The following is a 14,219-nucleotide window of genomic DNA, read 5'->3' as shown; positions in this document are numbered from 1 at the left end:
CCTCCCCAGCTTTCCTGTAGCCCCCTTTAGGTACTGGAAGGCCACTCTAAGGTCTTCCCAGAGCTTTCTCTTCTCCAGGCTGAACAACCCCAACTCCCTCAGCCTGTCTTCATAAGAGAGGTGCTCCAGTCCTCTGATCATCTTCATGGCCCTCCTCTGGACTGTCTCTAATACTTCTGTGTCCTCCTGGGGGTCCCAGAGCTGAATGCAGCACTCCTGGTGGCATCTCATGGGTGGGGTATCTTGATGTGAAGCGGCGTGTTCTCATTGAGTAGCTGCTTTCCCACAGAAATGATGAATAAAATTGCTCACTTCTAGGAAAATCCTGTAAGTGTGCTCAAGGGTGGGATCTGGGTAGTGTGATACCTGTCAGTCCATCTGATGCTGGTTGTTCCCAGCTTCTGAAGAGCAGTAAGACTATCTACATTGTGCTTTCTCCACTTCTAGTGGTAAAATTGCCAATACATGATATTTTTATCAATATTTTATGGAGTCTGAGTGATGTACTGAAATACATAGCAAACAGAAGCGCTTGTGCCTTAAAGCCAGGATAGCATTCTGGTCATTGAACTAGTGTTTTCAAAAATCAGAATGCAGAACGTAAAATGAAACAAAATGAAAATGAAAATGACAAAAACAGAAGAAACAAACAAACAAACAACAGTGAATTCCTGCCTCTTGGACACGACTTATATTGCTTATACAGACATCAGTGCCTTGGCTATTGAAAGCAGAAATCAATCCGCTAGAAAAAAAACGGAAATATGAATTCAAAGGTGACATCTGAAAAACTTCTTTTGATGGTGTTTTCTTTGTGTGTTTTTGTTTGTTTGCTTGTTTGCTTGTTTGTTTTTAGTTTTACTTATTCCCTGTTTACTCTTAATATCTGCATTTACATTGCCTTTGAATGTCTTCTATGAAATGTTTTTTCTTTACCTGCCATCTGTGATTAGGATGAATCCTCCAACTGATTCCTGTTGGACCTCTGTTAAACTCATGGGGTGTATGTTGGGGATGAGAAAACTGAGGCTGTGTGTTATTTTTAACAATGTTCTGCATGAAATAAATATTTTTTCCACAGTGTGGCAGCAAAGCCTTTTCAGACAAAGAACTGTATCATCTCAAGAACTCTTTGCTAAGTCAGTCAGTTGAAAGTTATCAATTGCTGGAGTCAGAATCCATAGATTCCTCATTCCCAGAGAACTGGATTGTGTTTGGAAGACTTTCTAATCTAGAATTGTAAATCACTGCAGGGTCGTCTTCTTACTTTACCACAATTATTTTCTAATGGTTCTTTTTTTCCATAATAAAGGTCTTGAAATAGTTCACACAAATTTATAATGATGTTTTGCTGTTCTATACAATCATGCTGCCCACAGGCAAAATGTCAAAGAAACCTTCTTCTGTAACATTACATAGGAAGAACATCAGAACGCTCAGGCAAGTAGTGTCCTGCAGTTCTGTAAGTGTTGTGATTCAGATAAGGAAATGACGCAGAGCACTGCACGTCAAACTGGGTTCTATTTTTCATTCCTGATGCCCAATATTTTGTTTTATTTTATTCTAATTCTCTGCTAATTGCAAGAGAGAAGACAAAAGTAAGGAAATCTAATTCCTGAAGAATTACATCAGACAAAAACATTTAAAGCCCCAGACTCAGGATCACTACTTCTAAAAAGCAAAAATTATAATAGCATTTCTGTGATCAATGGCTAAAACCTTCCTGATTGCAGCAATGTTCCAGCATGTGGTCTGACTCCTGTTTTCCATCTCAGTTAAAATAAATGAAGAAACAGAGTGCTTTTCATTCCTTCTAATTTTCACCTACATTTACTAGTTACAACTTCTAGGTACAGTACACTTACTAAGTAAACAGGTTGAAGCTGCCTTAACTTGAGCACGCCTATTTTGATCATCAGTTTACTTTTGACCTTCTCAAGAAAACTATTTATTCTTTCACATTTGAAGTCAAAGGGCAAAATTCTTTCTTATATATGTGGTTCTCACTTTCTTAAAGGCTTAAGAGAAAATTGTTGTTACTCTGGAAAAGGTAAAAATCATTTTTTTTCCAGGAAAATTAGTTATTTCCTTTGGTATGTTTCAAAGCAATTCATCCAATAAAAGACTTTCTATAGTCATGAAAATAATCAAATATTTAATTATGGCTGTATCAAATAAGAAAACTAAACAGTATGGTTGATTTATTTTCTGAAATAGATGAAAGAAAATGATTAAATTTTAGGGAATAATGTCTAATGTGAAAAGAAGTAAAAACCACAGTGTCTGCATTAAAATCAGTTAATTAAATCAGTATTTTACATGTAGATCATCTTATCTGACATCTACAATATAGATTTTTTTAGGCATCTGGCTGGATCTTTGTCTACATTGTAATTGAATAATGAAATCTTTCTGGATGGATGATAAAGTACACTGAACACTGAGCCTTAATCTTGAAACTACTGGGAGATCTCTCTTAAGATACATGTGCTCAATATGAACACACATGTATCTACTTGAATATGCTTCATTTGGTCTAAATATAAATCTAAACCTTAATACATGAAATTTGGATTTATAGAAATTCAGAAAAACTAGAGTGGATACAATATGTTATATGAGAGAAGTTCATTTCTCATCCGGGACTTGCTGACTCATGATTTAAACACACAGTGATAAATTACTTCTGGGAAAGTGTCTAATGGTGTGTATCAGACAGAAGAAACTATTAAATTCTAATATTTAAAACTGTGGGAGGAAATAAATATTTGTCTTCACTCAATCCAGTCTTGAAAAAAATAGGGAGGATTTAAATACAAAGATTAAAAAAAAAAAAAAGAACACAGAAAAATAGCAATTTCCTTAAACTTTTAATATCAGCGTTGGCATTGCATGTCAACACTGAATGATCCCCAATATAAATCTTTTAGAAATTATTCTATTATTACTGTCATATTCTGGTAAATCAATACTGACTTGCTGTCTTGTCACCCTCCTTTATCTTCAATAATAGAACAGGACTGTTTTAATGGTATAAATCAGATTTATCCATGTTATGGATGACTTCAAGTCCATTTACTACAAAACTACTGCTACAAAGTCATCCATAATCAGTTCTTAACTTCAATGTATTATAAAATATTTCAAATTAATTTCAGAAAAGTTTAATGAAAGCAGTTCAAGGAACAGAGCATGTGTGCTGCCTATGTGTTGCCCACAGCTATGATATGACCTATTGATCTTAGACCAAGTTATTCCCTATATTCAAAGACTGATTATTAAATATCAGAAGTTCAGATTCTTTTGGCATAATTTCACAGAATCACAGAATTGAAGGGGTTGGAAGGGACCTTGAAAGATGATCAGGTCCAACCCCCCTGCCAAAGCGGGTTCCTTAGAGCAGGCTGCCCACGTAGGTGTCCAGACAGGCCTTGAATATCTCCAGAGAAGGAGACTCCACAACCTCCCTGGGCAGCCTGCTCCAGTGCTCCGTCACCCTCACTGTGAAGAAGTTCTTTTGCATGTTGGTGCAGAACTTCCTGTGCTCTATCTTGTGGCCATTACCCCTTGTCCTATCCCCACAAACCACTGAAAAGAAGTGGGCCAAATCCCTCTGTCTCCCACTCCTCAGGTATTTACACACATTGATGAGATCCCCTCTCAGTCTTTTTTTCTCAAGGCTGAACCCAGGTCTCTCAGCCTTTCCTCAAAGGGAAGATGCTCCAGGCCCCGTATCATCTTTGTGGCCCTCCGCTGGACTCTTTCCAGGAGATCCCTGTCTTTTTTGTACCGGGGAGCCCAGAACTGGACACAGTACTCCAGGTGAGGCCTGACCAGGGCAGAGTAGAGGGGGAGGATCACCTCCCTTGACCTTCTGGCCACGCTCCTTTTAATGCACGCCAGGATCCCATTGGCCCTCTTGGCCACGAGGGCACACTGCTGGCTCATGGTCAACCTGTCGTCCACCAGGACCCCCAGGTCCTTCTCCTCAGAGCTCCTCTCCAGCAGGTCGTCCCCCAGCCTGTACTGATAGGTCCGGTTGTTCCTTCCCAGGTGCAGGACTCTACACCTGCTCTTATTAAACCTCATTTGGTTTCTTCCTACCCATCTCTCCAGCTGGTCCAGGTCTCACTGAATGGCAGCACAGCCTTCTGGCATGTTGGCCACTCCTCCCAGCTTTGTATCATCGGCGTACTTGCTGAGGGCAGACACTATTCCCTCATCAAGGTCGTCGATGAAGATGTTGAACTATTTAAAATAGGCATTTTTAGCTAACACATTTAGGATTACTGTAGGTTAAATACTCTAAGAAAAAAAAGAATTTAACAGGAATGATGAAGAATATATATAGATGTTTCAAAAGGTTGCCAGTGATAGTTCCTATTGCTTATTGAAGTGAATTGTAACAACATGGTTATGGAATCTCACATGTAGGCTGTCCAACATCCACGCATACAAACACAAACTTACCTGCTAGATAGTTACATATATTTTAAAAACAGATTCAGGATCACCTGACTATATCCTGGTCTATTAAATTCTGCTTCACATAAGTATTTTGCTGAATTAAAGAGTATTGTAGTAATGTTTGAATTCCTGAAGGTAAATTAGAATCATAGGTTGGTTTGGGTTGGAAGGGACCTTAAAGATCATCTAATTCCAACCCCCCTGACATGGGCAGAGATGCCACCCACTAGGCCAGGTTGTTCAAAGCCACATCCAACCTGGGCTTAAACACTTCCAGGGATGGGGCATCCACAGCTTCTCTGGGCAACCTTTTACCAGTGCCCCGCCACCCTGAGTAAACAATTTCTTCCTAATACCTAACATAAATCTGTACTCTTTTAATTAAAAGCCATTACACTCTGTCTATCACTCCACTCCCTGACAAAGTGTCCCTCCCCAGCTTTTCTGTAGGCCTCCTTTAGGTACTGGAAGGCCACTTTAAGGTCTCCCCTAAGCCTTCTCTTCTCCAGGCTAAACAACCCCAACTCCCACTGCCTGTCTTCATCAGAGATGTGCTCCAGCCCCTTGATCATCTTTGTGGCCCTACTCTGGACTCTAATACTTCTGTGTCCTTCTTGTGTTGGGGACCCCAGAGCCGAATACAGAACTCCAGGTGGGATCTCATGGGTAGGAATAGAGGTGGAGAATCACCTCCCTTGACCTGCGGGCCATGCTTCTTTTGATGCAGCTCAGGATATGGTTGGCTTTCTGGGCTGCAGGCACACTTTGCTGTCTCACATTGAGCTTCTCATCAACCAACAACACCAGGTCCTTCTCCTCAGGACTCTCAATCCATTCTCTGCCAAGCCTGTATTTGCCCTGGCCTAGATGCAGGACCTTGGCCTTGTTGAACTTCATGAGATTCGCACAGGCCCACATCTCAGGTCCCTCTGGATGGCATACCTTCCCTCCAGCATATCAACTGCACCACACAGCTTGGTGTCATCAGCGAACTCGCTGAGGATGCACTCAATCCAACTATCCATGCCACTGACAAAGATGTTAAACAGTGCTGGTGCCAATACCAGCCCGAGGAACACCACTCCTTACTGATCATTACTGACATCGAAGCATTGACCACAACGCCTTGAGTGCAACTATTGAGCCAATTCCTTACCCACTGAGTGGTACATCCATCAAATCCATGTCTTCCCAGTATAGAGACAAGCATATCCCAGGTGACAATGTCAAATGCTTTGCAGAAGTCCAGGTAGATGATGTCAGCTGTTCTTCCACTGTCCACCAATGCTGTAACCCTGCTGTAGAAGGCCACCATATCTATCAGGCATGATCTGCCATTAGCGAAGCCATGTTGGGTGTCACCAACCACCTTATTTTTCATGTGCCTTAGTATAGTTTCCAGAAGGATCTGCTCCATGATCTTGCCAGGCACAGAGGTGAGACTGACTGGACTGTAGTTCCCTAGGTCTTCCTGTTTTCCCTTTTTAAAAATGGGGCTTTGGTTTCCCCCTTCCACTCAGTGGGAACTTCATCAGACTGCCAGGACTTCTCAAATATGATGGACAGTAACTTAGCAACCTCTGTGGGGAAACATGATTGGATTTCCTTGCATTTATTGAGCACTTAAAATAAGCGTACTTAGAATAGACTTAAATCAAAATTAGATGTCAGTCTGTCTTAAAACTATGTAATGGTAGTTCTTCTTGCCACTGCTTTTAATGTCCACCCTCCAGCAAGGGAAACTCAAGCTCATATTCAAATAAACCCAAAATTATAGGTACACAAAGCAATGCAGGCACAAGAAAGTCAGCTCATTTACCCCATTGAACTCCATGCTGCAATTGGTTTGTTTAAAGTTGAGTCAGCTCTTTCTGAACAGTACTGCAGTCACCATGACAAACATTCATAAAATATCCCTTCACTGTCTTCAGTCAAGTTGTCCCTACTGTGCTTCACATGAGTTTCAGTGAACCAGTCTACCACAACCAAACACATGCTCTGATGAGTGCTTTCTTTTTATGCTGCGGAGTATCACCACAGCATTCTCCCTGGCTACTTTAGCTTCAATTCAAAATCACTAAAAATCGATTTAAAAATATATACACAAATACAAGAATCAGGTTTTGAGTTGTAGGGAAGACCTAAGTTTCTATTTTCCTTCACATCCTTTCAAAGTTTGGTGATTGCATAGTTTCAAGATTAGGAAGGTCATTGGAAGAAAAAAAAAATATTTCAGTTTGAAAGTTATAAATTAAGGTCTCTTCATGATAAATAGGTTTAGCTTGGATGAGAAAGAATTAATGTCTCTCTCAGAATCTTGGGAAAGACCATAATTCCACTAGAGAGGAACAAATATTCCACAAATGGGACGTGATGATTTAATGAAGTGGGAAAAAATCTTTTAAATTTTGTATATATGTGTGTGTGTGTTTGTTTGCACACAAACACAGAATGCAATTTTCTTTTATGGGCTGATGCTGCCTCCATCAACAAATATGCAATGAAACTGCAGAGCTATGGTTTATTGAGTTCTTATAATTGTCTAACCAGTTTCACAACATCCAAAATAAACTAGAGAATGACATAGAGATAAAAAGCAAGTCAAAAGGTTTTGAGAGAGCGTATTACAAACATTTTTAAACAAAGGTAGAATTCATTAAGTAATATTGACTTATTAGTCTAGGAATTTACATTATTATACACAAATACATGTACACTATATAGTTTAATATTGCAATAATTTGTATGTTATATGGGTTTAGAAAATACTGTGACACCACATTTTGTTCTCTTAGGTACTGTCTCTACTTATTGTCTCTCAGTGCATGGTTAGACCATCCTCACAGAAGGAATGAGACTGCTATTTTAACCTTATTTAACTACTTGTCCCCACCTTATTTTCTATACCCTCTCAAGGCATACAATGGATGCAACATCACGTGGGCTTTTCCAAGGTCATCAGCACCACCATGCTCAAGTATTTCACACAGCTGAACATATCTTTATACATTTACAGGGAGGGAATGGTGCCTTGCCCTGTCAATACAACGCATGACGGTTTTAAAAAATAAAAAATAAATCAGGCGTCAGGGTCTCTACGTTATATCAAAGAACTAACTGTGCATGAGTCAAACATTTAGCAATACTTAACTACTAGTAAGGGAACAGGGGAACAGTGAGTAGTGAAACTTTTAAAAAAAGACAAAGATTTTATTTTCTATTTCTCCATAACTGAAGACATTTTACAAGATCTTGCAAAACGTTACTTGAAGTTTATTCCTGATCTCTTCAGTTTGTTCACTATTGAGTTGTCCTCATCAATCAGTGCTGTTGTAACATATTTTACACTCAACGATTTCAAATGGACTACACCAAAAATATGAAAAACTCTCAGCATCTAAAAGAGATGTGCAGGCACAAAGGTTTTTGGAGCCTTACTTTCCCCTTTCCCAGCTATAGTTATAATAAAAGAGTTGTTCTGAAGAAGCAGCTGTTAAATTCAAAGGAAATATACAGTCCTGAAGAAAAAAATAAAGAAGTCAAGACTGATCTGTCAGAGGCATTGGTCAGATTCAACATTTTTAGCTTCAGCTCACTGCTCTGGGTGCTTATGCTACCTGCCACTTCAGAAAAGTAGGTCTGACAGGGCCAATCTGAGCGTTACTAGACATGAAAGTATACAATTTTCTTGTATTTTTATTATATTTTATTCACAGATAAGTTAAAAAGCTCTAAGTAATTATCCAGAAAAAAGTTACTCAAAATTAGGGGGCAGCTTTAGAAATGGAGGGCCAGAAATGTACTTTGACTTATCAGAAAAATTAATGCTATTACTGTGGAATAACAAATATTCATATATTCATCTGTAGTTACAGAGATGCAACTGTGTAGGAAACTAGAAAATTATCTTTGAATGCATCAGTTTATTCATGGTAGCTTTTTTGACTATACGGTTAAAAACATTATATTTTCTCATGTACTTCACATGTGTATCAAGGGGATAAGAGCACACAAATAGGAAATTACTATGTTTACTAATTTTACAGTATCCTACCTTTTAACAATACTTAATGAGCCCTGCCCTTGTTTTTGTAACAGAAAATGAATAGTAAACAGTTCAGAAGATAAAGGCATATGTTCATCCTTAATAAAACAATTAAGTTAATAGAAGCCAGGAATATGCGTGGTTTCACAGATTTGGAATGTAAAAAATATTGTGTACTGGAAAACAAAAGCATAAGTATGCCAAGCATTAGTACCTTTACACTTAAACAGCAAAGAAAGCATACAAGAAATTAAGAAGCGTGCTATATTAAGAAGCTATTAAGAAGCTAAGAAGCTATGCCATGGCTTTTAAAGGATTCCCAGTGCCACTGATATTTGGAAAAATCTAGTTTTGGCAGAAGACAATATTGAGTGCAATATGTTCTCTGAAGTCAAGAATTAATGCCTATCCTTTGGCTGGGAAGCCATGTGGCCAGGATGAACCTCACAGGGCAGACACTACAAATTTTCTGTATCACATTATAGGACAATTTCTGACTTCCAGGTTTTTATTATAAAACAGGTATCCATCCCAACATGGCCTGAGACACACACACACACAGAAGCCCATCACCATCTCCCCTCTCCCCTGGAGCCCACCCACCTCATTCACCAGAGGGCCATACTGACATCCAGAGGGACCTCGGCAGGCTGGAGAGGAGGGTTGACAGGAAATTCTTGAAGTTCGGCAAGGAGAATTGTAGAGTCCTGCACCTGGAGAGGAACAATTCCAGGCATCAGGGCATGCTGGGGGCCACTAAGGTGGAAAGAAGCTCTGCAGAAAAGAACCTGGGTATCCTGGTGGACACCAAGTTGAACACGAGTCAGCAATGTGCCCTTGCTGCTAAGAAGTCTTAACAGTATTCATGGCTACATTAGACAAAATATGGCCAGCAGGTCAAGGGTGGTGATCCTTACATTCTACTTAGCATTGCTGAGGCCACATTTGGTGTAATGCATACAGTTCTGGGCCCCTCTGTACTAGAGAGACCTGAATATACTGGAAAGAGTCCAACACAGAGACAAGCAGATGATGAAGGGACTGAAGCATCTCTCATATGAGGAGAGGCTGAGAGAGCTGGAACAGAGAGCTGTTCAGCCTGGAGAAGAGAAAGCCTAGGGGGATCTCATCCACGTATATAAATACCTGAAGGAAGGATGCAATGAAGATGGAGCCAGGCTCCTTTTAGTGGTGCTCAGCGCCAGGGCAAGACACAATGGGCACAAATGGAAACACAGAAGGTTCCCTTAAAACATTGGGCAACATTTTTTCCTTGTGTGCATACAGGTTGCCAAGAGAAGTTGTGGAGTCTCCATCCTACTGCCATTTTGATATTCAAAAGCTGTCTAGACATGGTCCTGGGCAACTTGCTCAAGTAGAGGGCTTGGACCATATGACAACCAGAGGTCCCTTCCAACCTCAACCACTCTGTGATTCTGTGATGAAAGTGCCCGTTTGATCCCATTGCAGATGTGCTGCCAGCCACATGAAGAAATCAGTGTAGGACCCCCTTAGAAAAAGAAGTCAGTTGTGAGGGGTTTACAGGTCACTGGAGTGATTCATTCAGCACTGTCCCTTGTTGCTGTCTTCTCCCAGTGCTAAGCAAATCTCTCAAAGACAACCCACCTGTCTTCTACCAAATGTAATAGGCAAGCAGCTTTTATTCTGCGTTAAGAAAGAATATCAAAGGAGAAGTACCTTTATAAAGTACTTGTGGCTCTAATAGCAGAAATGATTCACAAAAAGTAGTATATTTATTTATTCCATTTTTATTATAGTTTAAGAAGGTTTACTTCCTGGATACTTGTATGCCTTTACGCATACTACAGCATATTTGTGAAAATAACTGATTCAGTAAGTGGGGAATAAAATTTCCCTCTCAGAAAACCATGTTTTGCTGCAGAAATTCATAGCTAACCCACATTTATTTTCTTTCTTCCCAACTTCTACTTACGCTTTAGAGTGGAAGACAATTTGACAAGTGCTCCTGAAAGTGCTGCACCAGTCATGCTGCATCCTTTTGAGGCAAGCAGTGCAGATCACTCAACTGTTTTACAGCATTGTTGTCTAGCACTGATCACAGTGCTGTCACTAAAGTGCTTTATTTATAGCATACTGCTGAGTCTGACTGAAATTATTTGTATCTCACAATTATGTTCCATAAAAGTGACTGGCTTTGTTATGGGAAAACATGTCTGCATAATTGATAGCAGAAGACAGGAAGGTGCTAACAACTATCAATTTCTGTTGTCAAAAAGCAGCTGAGGCTGAAATGTGCTGCTTAATGTACCAGCAAGATTATCTGATACATATATAAAATTGTCTAAAATCCTATCATTTGGAACAAATTTTATATATATATATTTTTTTTAAACATGGAACAAAAAATAATCTATAATATACATTGGACTTTCCTCCAAAGTTTCAGAAATTGGTTGTAATTCTCTGCTTAGAGAAAGAGAAGATGTTCCCAATGTAAAACATCTATCAAACAAAGGATACAGTTAGAAATATAATTCTCTATAATAACTGGTAGAAGATATTAAAACAAAATTCTGTTTCTTATTTTTATTTTTTTCTGCAATGACTTTAAATACTAAATATCTCAAAATCAATCTTTCACACATTGAATACTTCTTTAATAGTAGGGACTAACCAGTAACTCCATCTTTTACTGCGAAGATACAAGGAAACTTCCTTTTTGAATTATTAAACACCCTTTGAATGTGGCTAGGGTTCACAGATCTGACAGTCTGATGAATCTCAGGACTATGTTGCATTAACTAAAAGACTAAAGATCCTTGGCAGCCTCATAAAAAATGAATTGGTCTTTCTACCAAGCAGAAGGATAAAATCTACCAAAAATTAATCATATTTGTTAATGTTCCCATTTTTTTTCACATGGACTTTTAATTATTCTGCAAGAACTATCAACCTCTAAAATCTAAGCTCAAAACTGTCTTTCTCTCTGGATTATGAATTTCAAACCTAATCTACATTAATTACTATATATTATTTCTAAAATTACATAAAGAAATAGCATATGATTAAAAAGCCTTAATTTAATAATTTCAACAACTTTAAAAATGTTTTGACATCTAATTTCAGAGTGGAATTTTCTGACAATTTTTACTGAGAAAATTACTGTTCTTCCAAAAATATCAGTAATACATTTTATTTGAAGTATTGTAAATGTACTTTCTACATTGTAGATAGATTTGCCACTATGGCCATGAAGTGCTCAAAACATTGATATGAAATCTGGAATTGCCTTGTCATCAAATACGCACTTTCTTTCTTTTGAAATAAAATTCTGTTTAATGGCCTCCAGAAACTTTCATGATGTGTGTGTCCTTGACTGCAATCTCCAAACACGTAGGTCTGTCTGTGATTTTGCAGCACAATCTAAGTAAGACCCACTTACAATTTAAACTTGCAACCTATAGTAGAAGAGGCTCTCTAGCAAAGGGCTCTAAACAAAGTATTCTGGTCCTTTCAGGGTTTCTTTTCTGCCATGAGATGGAGAAGAGCTTCTGACTCCTCTGCCCCTGGGCTGGATTGCAGCTGCTCCTTTTCACTTCACTTTTCACTTGCCAGGTAGAGATTTTAATTGAAATGAAATATATATATATATATATATGCATTTAGCTAGTATTAACATTGCAAACAGTCTTATTTATCCAAACTAGGGGTTCTTCAAGGGGCAAAGATAATGTTAAGGTGGATGATGAGCAGATCAGCAGCCCAGAAATATAAGGACACTTGCCAATATTAAATTGCGCGAGAAAACACAAGTCAGTGTAGTATAAGAATCATTGAACAAAAGTAATGGCAAGAAAAAAGCACGTTTGAAATGCAGAGCTTACTGTTCAGGTTTTATCTACATTGCTATTGGATACATTTTTACCTCTTTGTGATAGAAGTTCATGGGATTAGTACCATGCTAGCTTCCTGCTCTTATCAAAAATATGTACTGAGTGTGAGAAACAAAGTTGTGGTTTTGGAGTAGAAGGTGTATTTTGCAGTGGAAAATTCCACTAACCTTGCATATTCAAAAGTCATTGTGCAGGCATGACAGTGGCATAGCAGTGGCGAGCATATGAAAGGACAAAACAGCCAAGGAAACATTTGTAGATCTCTTAAAGCTTTGGATGTAGTTTATAAATACTATACACTATTTCAAAATTGCTATACTAATATATATATTAATATATATACTAATACTCTACTAATTTCAAAATTGCCACTCCTAGAAACACTACTGCAATCTTAAGGGAACACCAAAATAACTCCGAGGAGGTCAGGCTGTTTACTTGTGCAAGAAGTAGAAGGAAAAAACAGGAAAAGGAACAAACCAACTAGTCAGCTGACTGTTTGGTCATCGACCCAAAAGACTTTAGCAAGCACGCGAGAAATGAGAAACTTCTTCCTCTACACAGGGAAACTGTGTTGATAGGACATTGAAAGAAGAGTTGTAGGTCCATTCAGAGAGTTCTGGCAACTTCCAAAACAAGTCTGTATACATTTGATATTCCCTTTGGTAAAGGATTTCTTCAGATCACTATTTAGGCTCCGCATAGTCTTCAGAATTTCACATTTACAGGAAACTTCAAGTTTTTGATCAATGAAAGGTTACAAAGATATACAAATATGACTTTTTGATCAGGAAAGAAAAGTTGAAAAGCACAACTGGAGGCTGTAATCAGGAGCGAGCCATAGTTCTTAGATAGTTCATAGGCTAGAGCTAAAGGCACACAAAAATTATACTGTGTGCAACTGAAAAAGCTATGCTGCAAAAAGTTAATTTCCCAAGTAACAGCTAATCTGGAACTGTCACCAACAGGACAGGCAGAACAAAGATCCTAACTTCACTTAATTAGATGCCTACATCAATAACCTGATAGTAGCACAGAGATGTCCTGATAGCTGCAAAGCTTATCAAAGACTCTGAAAGTATTTAACTTGAACAGGTCACAGTTCAAAACCACAATGACTAGGTTTCCTTGGACACACAGAGAGAATGGCAGTGCAACTTGATGAACATGAAAGGGACCTATACATGCTATGACCACAGCAGAAAGAAAGAAAAATAATGAGACATTACCTAACAAGTGAAGATATAACTGGCTTTGCAGAGCTTTGTGGGATAAATCACAGGACTGGAGTATTGGTGTGGAACAAGTCACTTATTAAGCAACCTCTCACAAAGGAATAAAAGTGAGAAAGTGCTTCATTTCGAGAGCACACATACATGCTATAATACAGAGAAACAGACATAAAATGATTTTATTTTATTTTTTTTGAAAATCTTGGGAAGTGGGGGCAAAGATAAGAAAGTAAAAGAGCAGATGCTATAGAAGCTTTTACAGCCAGAAAGTGAGGAAGACTTTCTTCATGTGTGTGTGTGGTGGGAGAGGGGTTTAGGCTTTTGTTAATGAAAAACTATAAAAGCATCTAAAGGAGATGTGACAGAGATTTTTCATACTTAGGTACCACGTGAGAAAACTAAGACAGTTAGCCTGTCAGCACGTTGCACTGAAGACAAATTTTCATTTCAGAGTGAAGAAGCTACCACGGGAGCGGTTATTTTAGGTTTGGTGCTGTCTAACAGCAAAGAATGGATTAAACAATATGAAGGAGGTCTTCAGGGGAAAGCGATCACAAACTGATGTAGGAAAAATGAGACATAACAGTTGCAGAAATAAAA

At 38.6% G+C, this 14,219-nt stretch overlaps 1 protein-coding gene across 4 annotated transcripts in view; it reads right to left on the bottom strand.

Annotated features, from left to right (window-relative positions):
• Positions 1-14,219, bottom strand: part of KCNIP4 (potassium voltage-gated channel interacting protein 4) — a 436,947-nt gene that overhangs the window by 263,403 nt on the left and 159,325 nt on the right. The window contains exon 1 of one of the 4 annotated variants that reach the window (XM_080590895.1): positions 9,116-9,225. The exons of the other annotated variants lie outside the window; for them this stretch is intronic. The gene's annotated coding sequence lies outside the window, so the exon portion shown is untranslated. Of the gene's footprint in view, positions 1-9,115; positions 9,226-14,219 lie in introns of those variants that run through there. 4 annotated transcript variants of the gene reach the window in all.

This window comes from Anser brachyrhynchus, assembly GCF_964034855.1.
Source record: "Anser brachyrhynchus genome assembly, chromosome: 4".
Taxonomy (NCBI): Eukaryota; Metazoa; Chordata; class Aves; order Anseriformes; family Anatidae; genus Anser; species Anser brachyrhynchus.
The sequence above is the reverse complement of the archived record's forward strand: the minus strand, read 5'-3'. Positions and strand labels throughout refer to the sequence as shown.